Source organism: Chrysochloris asiatica, unplaced genomic scaffold, assembly GCF_000296735.1.
Source record: "Chrysochloris asiatica unplaced genomic scaffold, ChrAsi1.0 scaffold00037, whole genome shotgun sequence".
NCBI classification, from domain to species: domain Eukaryota; kingdom Metazoa; phylum Chordata; class Mammalia; order Afrosoricida; family Chrysochloridae; genus Chrysochloris; species Chrysochloris asiatica.
Genome location: NW_006408555.1, coordinates 19817493 through 19823640, shown reverse-complemented (window position 1 = coordinate 19823640; position 6148 = coordinate 19817493).

Genomic DNA, 6148 nt, shown 5'->3' with positions numbered 1-6148 from the left:
AACAACAATAATTCTGTCCTTTACAGTCTGTGTGAGGTGGAATTAATCTTTGGCAATTGCTTGGATAGGTAATGAAATTATTGGTACTTCATAACACTAAAGAGGTTTCTTTTAATCTCTTGTACAGTGTCCAAGGAACTTTATGTGTGTTTGTGGGTGTGTATGTGAGGAGCTCTGGTAGCGTAGTGGTTACGAATCGGGCTGCGAACCTTAAGGTCAGCGGTTCGAAACTACCAGCCGCTCCGCGGGAGAAAGATGAGGCTTTCTACTCCCGTAAGGATTTACACCCTCGGAAACCCTGTTACAGGGTCGCTATGGGTCGGAACCGACTCGACGGCACTTAACAACAACAACAACATGTGAGGAGTAGCACTAATGGTGCTGTAGGATAAGCTTAATGTGCAGCACTGAAAAATCGGTTTGAACCGTAAGGTTGGTGGTTCCAAACCACACCTTGGAAACCCTATATAGGGTCACTTAGGATCGGAACTGATTCAACGACACTTAACAACAGTCTCCTTGTGTGCCCCATATCCAACTTTCACATACAAAAGTTGAACAGTGAATAAAGAAGACCAAAGAAGAATTGGTACATTTGAGTTATGGTGTTGGATGAGAATATTGACTGCCAAAAGAACAAACCAATCTGTGTTGGAAGAAATACAGACAGAATGCTCTCTGGACGCAAGGATGGCCAGATTTCATCTCTCATACTTTGGACATGTTGTCAGGAGGGACCAGTCACTGGAGAAAGAGATCATGTTTGGTAAAGTGGTGGGTTGAAGAAAAACAGGAAGACCCCCCACTGAGATGGATTGGCACTATGGCAGCATCAATGGGCTCAAATGTAGCAAAGATTTGAGATTGGCCCAGGACGGGGCAGTGTTTCATTCTGTTATTCACAGGGTCCCTATGAGTCACTACTCATAGGGCACCTCACAACAACAACAATCCTTGTGTGGCACTGTAGGATAAACATTGAATCACAAGGTGATTGGAATTCTGTTGTGGGAGAAAATGATTCTGTGTTTAATGTAAGTTTGGAAGAACCTGCATATTATATTCTCTCTTATTAAAGTCACACACATATTAGCATTTTAAAACCTTCGAGAGCTTGTGCCACAAGTAACTCACCAGCCAGACAATTGAACCTCTTTAGCTCAGCGTTTCCTACACATATATAAGGAAAATATGCCTTCCCCTGTGTTTGTTTCATTTAACATCTGTGAAAGTTTGGGGGAAACCTTGAGCTATATGATCTCTCAGGACCCTTTTGGCTCTGAAATGCTACAAGTCTATGATTCTGTAAGTCTTTTAAATGTCTATAGAAAATCAAACTAACCAGTTAATACAGTGGGGAAAAAAATCAATCAAATCAGTTCTCTGGCAGAATTGCCTATTTAATTCAGTCCAAATGTTTTATCAAGTAGCCCCAGGTAGACCAGCTTGAGCATTTAAAAAAAAAAGAAAAGAAAGAAAGGAAAAATTTTGGCAGCATCCTCTGAATGCAGGCTTTGTTGAATTTGTGAAATGCTGAGCGTGAGCAAAGCAACAACATTTCTTTGGTCTATCGCAATGATCAATGCTGATTGCTCATTGGTCAAGCAGCCACTGTGATGGAAGTCCTTGAGAAAACTCCACAGTGGGGAACAGAGAAACGCCCACCCTGGCTCGCTTGGTGAGAAATTTGATATTTGACTGGGAACATTTTATAACTACCATATTTCCTCCATATAAATAATTTTGCTGATCTTCACTCAATTATTAAAATTCACAAGGTAGTAACTTGAAAAATATGTACAATATGAGGAGGCCACGGCTGACCATCATGCGAATTATTCATTTCTTTGAAAAGACACATGCATTTTTAGTCTGTTCTCTCCTTCTAGAAGAAAAATTCCTGAACTTTCAAAATAGAAATACAACCCTTCCCATTATTTCTTTAAAAAGGAAAGAAGCTACTTTGGGTTGTTTCTTTGTGTTTTTGCCTCTTGCAGAATCTTTGGAGAGGCTGGAAAGTGATAGATAGGAGAGGGCTCAGGAAAATAAGTGAAGAGATTAATTACCAACATAACCAAAAGCTTACCTGATTCTGTGTCTGCCCTGCAATTATACAATGTAGGATTTGTTTTTTACTTTATTTTGAGATAGAGATTCACATGAACTGTTAAGAAATAATCTAAAGAGATCCTATTCAGCCATATTCAGTATCGCTTTCAAAACTAGGTAGTATAATATCCCAACTAGGATTACAATGAATGATTTGTAAAGAGTTTATAAGAGATATCAACAGTAAATAAAGAAGTAAGAAAGGGAGCAAAGTACAATTGATGCCTAAACTTCATTTCAGATTTCTCTCCTATCTCTTATGTTTAAGGAAAAAAATCAAAATTACTATTTTTTATCAGTGGCACTGTAGGATAAGCTATGGACTGCTAACCACAAGACTGGTGGTTCAAACCCATGAGTTGCTTCTTGGGACCCCAGGGTCTCTATGAGTTGGAACCGACTCCATAGTATATAACAACAGCAAAGATTTCTTGTACTCATGATGATAAATCATACATAATTTCATGTGAAATGAAAGTAGTAACAACAATCACAATTAGAAGTAAGCATATATTGTATGATATTTCATGTTCTCATACATTTCCCCTCGCAAAAAAAAAAAATAAATAAAATAATAGGTTTTCAACATTTCTCAAGATGCCAACCAAAGCAAATTTACTGGAATCTAGATCTAACTCAAAGTTCTTATGGACTGAATCAGCTCTTTTATGAAATTGTTAACCTGTAGTTTATTCTTAATGTGACTGGCAGGATGGTACAAAACTCCTCTCTGTTTGGGACATACCAAATGCTCTAACAGAATTCTCTGCAGGGTGTTGGCTGGTCTCTTGTTACTTATTTTAACCAGACTTTTGCTTCCATATGTACCTCTATGATTATGGGAGCATCGTTTCTCTTCTTTTCTCCCTTTGTAATAATTATTTATCCACATGCTCGTTCCACACGAGACCTGCTGCATTATCTATTCTTGCTCAGTGCTCTGGGCCTTGGTGGTGCAAATGTGTGTGTGCTGAAGGTAAATATTTGACCACTGTTCCAGCCACCACTGCATAGCCCCCGAGTGACCCTGCATTAATTAGCTGAGCATTTCAGGGCTTTGAATCTGATTGAATCAAAATATTGTTTTTACAAGTTGATGAAGGCTCTTGATTGATGTGAATCCTGCTGATTCGTTAAAGGATTAAATTGTATGTACAGATTACAGAGTCCTGGCTGTCACTGCTTAAATGAGAGAGAAAGAAAGAAAAATAGGAAAAGGGCCATGGTGTGTGCTTTTTGCACAATGGGTCTTGTGGTCATTTCAGTGAGCATGTATGTCATACATAAGAAGAAAAGAAAATTTGAAACATAGAGGGAAATGATTAAGAGAAGAATTAGAAATAGAAAGACAGAGGAGAAAGAAAAAAGAAATTGATAAGGATGAAGACTTTAGCTTCCATTCATCCTGAAAATATATTTGGTGTGGGCATCTCCCATGGTAATGCCGGCCATGTTTTGCCTGAGGTGCAGGAAAGGAACACAATCATCGGGGTCTAAACTGGTCAAGGCTTCGAGGACTTGAATGGCGTGCAGTGTCTCCAGTGAGATACACTCATATGGCCCTGGGTCACACCACTCTCTGCCTACTGACCCCAAGAGCTCCACTGCACGAGTGAGATGTGACAAGGCCCAGAGTCAGGTCCTGGTCCAGAGAAAGGGCAGATGAGAAAAGCTCAAAGGGAAACTGGCGGGAATGGAGAGACAAGAAGAAGAGCACAGATTTGCCCTTCAAACTCCTTCTTTATTAATGGGAAATCTCCACATCTCCCAAACAAGGCAAGTCTCAATGTACTGCCCTCTCTATTTCTCTTACTCAAGACCTCTTATATTGGTCCCAGGTTGATGTTTTTTCCACCTGCAAATTTACAAAACTTTAATCTAATTTCATTGTGCACCTGTTAACTTGAAAAATGACTTGTTCTCATGGACTCTGTGTTGTGTAATGAATCAAAACCAATCAGCATAGAGAAGAAACAATAAAATGGAGCACAAATCATCATGTGCCCAGAGCAGGCAAATTGCTAAAGGGCTTAGCCAGCTACCTCTTATACCGCTTTTCAAAATGAACCGCTGGGTTTTAAATACCACTGGAAACATGTTGCTTCCCCTAGTTGCCTTTTGGGATAAATCAGCTGGAATCCTGGATGCCTTGCACTTTTTAAATTTTCTTTCACTTGTACCATGAAAGGGGTCCTGAAAACTGGTTAGATTATAATGTATTATATGGGGGATATTGTTGTGAAGTGCCATCGAGTCGATTCTAACCCATAGCGACCCTGTATAGGATTTCCAAGGAGCAGCTGGTAAGCTTGAGCCGCCAACCTTGCAGTTCAAATGGCTTTGCAGTCTGGTGCATTAACCCACAGCGCCACACCAGGACTCCCATATGGCGGGTACTGTTGTTTTAAGTGCTGTCAAGTCATTTTGGATTCGTACTGATGCTGTCTAGGGTTTCCAAGGAGTGACTGGTGGATTTGAACTACTGGTATCATAGTTACTCATCCAGTGCTTACCTTCCAGCACCACACTAGGACTCCGTATGATGGGTGGCGATTGCTAAGTGCTGTTGAGTCAGTTCCAACTCATAGTGACCTTGGATAAGGTTTCTTAGGAGCTCTTAGTGGGTTTTAACCATGTTTAGCAGTCCAGTGCTTAACCTACAGTGCCACATCAAGACCCCATATGATGGGTGTTGTTGTTGTTGTTAAGTGCTGTTAAGTTAGTTCTAACTTAGAGCAACCCTGTGTAGGGTTTCCAAGAACTGCTGACCCCGTGGTGGTTTACAGACCAATGCTTACCATACAGCGCCACAGCAGAAGTCCATATAGTACATGGAAGTACATAGTAGTGATTGGGAGTGTGGAGAACAGGAACCCGTAAGAAATAAAACTATATAAGTCTATGGCTTAGTCAAAGAGAAAAAAAAGTCATAAAAACAAGATTGCAGTGAGGACCATTTAATAGCTTAGTGCAAGGCAGAAGCTTTAAAATTAAACAGAGAGGGAAGACAGATAAAGCAGAGAGCTGCATAGGATATGGTCAACAAGGAAGGCCACTAGGGGGCCGTAGAGCCTCAGAGGACTCTCTAGGGAGACGCCATTATTGGTGTAACCTGCAGTTGATTCAGTCCCCAACCCATAGGGACCCCATGTACAACCGCCCTTCACCATCCTAATAACTGGTTGTGAATCTGGCCATTTGGATCCCTAGAGTTTTTGTTGACTGATTTGGGGAAGCAGATCATCAGACCTCTCTTCCTAGTCTGTCTCAGTCTGCATGTCCATTGAAATGTGTTCAAGAACGCACTGGTAGACTGGTGGTGGCTGTGCGCTCGGCATACTGGCCAGGAATCGAACCCAGTTCTGCATGGAAGGCAAGATGGCAGATGTGAATGCAATGAGAGCAGAGTACTGTCCTAAGGGACAAAAGGAGAAATGATAAGAAACCCAGATGTTAGGCTTGGTGGGGGCAGAAGCATGATTGAAGTAGAAAGTGGAAAGTTCAGGGAGTTGGCTTTCTAACAGAGGACCTATGATCACAGACCGAGATGCTGCAGCAGAGGTGACAAAGACACACTGCAGAAACCTGAGCAGCAGAATTGTTGTTACATGCCATCAAGTCTGTCCCCACTCACAGTGACCCTGTATAGGGTTTCTGAGAAGCACCTTGTAGATTTGAGCCATGGACCTTGTGGTTCAAACTGACTTTAAGGTCCAGTGCATTATCTATCCTGCATCACCACACCAGGACAGCAGGACACACCAGGACAGCACCTGTGGTTCTATACCAGGACAGCAGAGGAATGATTATGCCAACTTAACTAAAGACCACAGCATTCAGCCTTAATTTAGAGGGGCTTCAATCTGGCTATTTATCAGAGTCAATCTAAAGATTCTGGAAACAACCAAACAAACACAAACTCCTGGTCCCTGAGGCAGGTACTTCCCAACTTTAAAGTGCATCCAGATGATCTGGGAATTTTGTCAGAAGGCAGGTGATGGAGTAGGTCACTGGGAATCTGCAATTATTTATCCAGGTG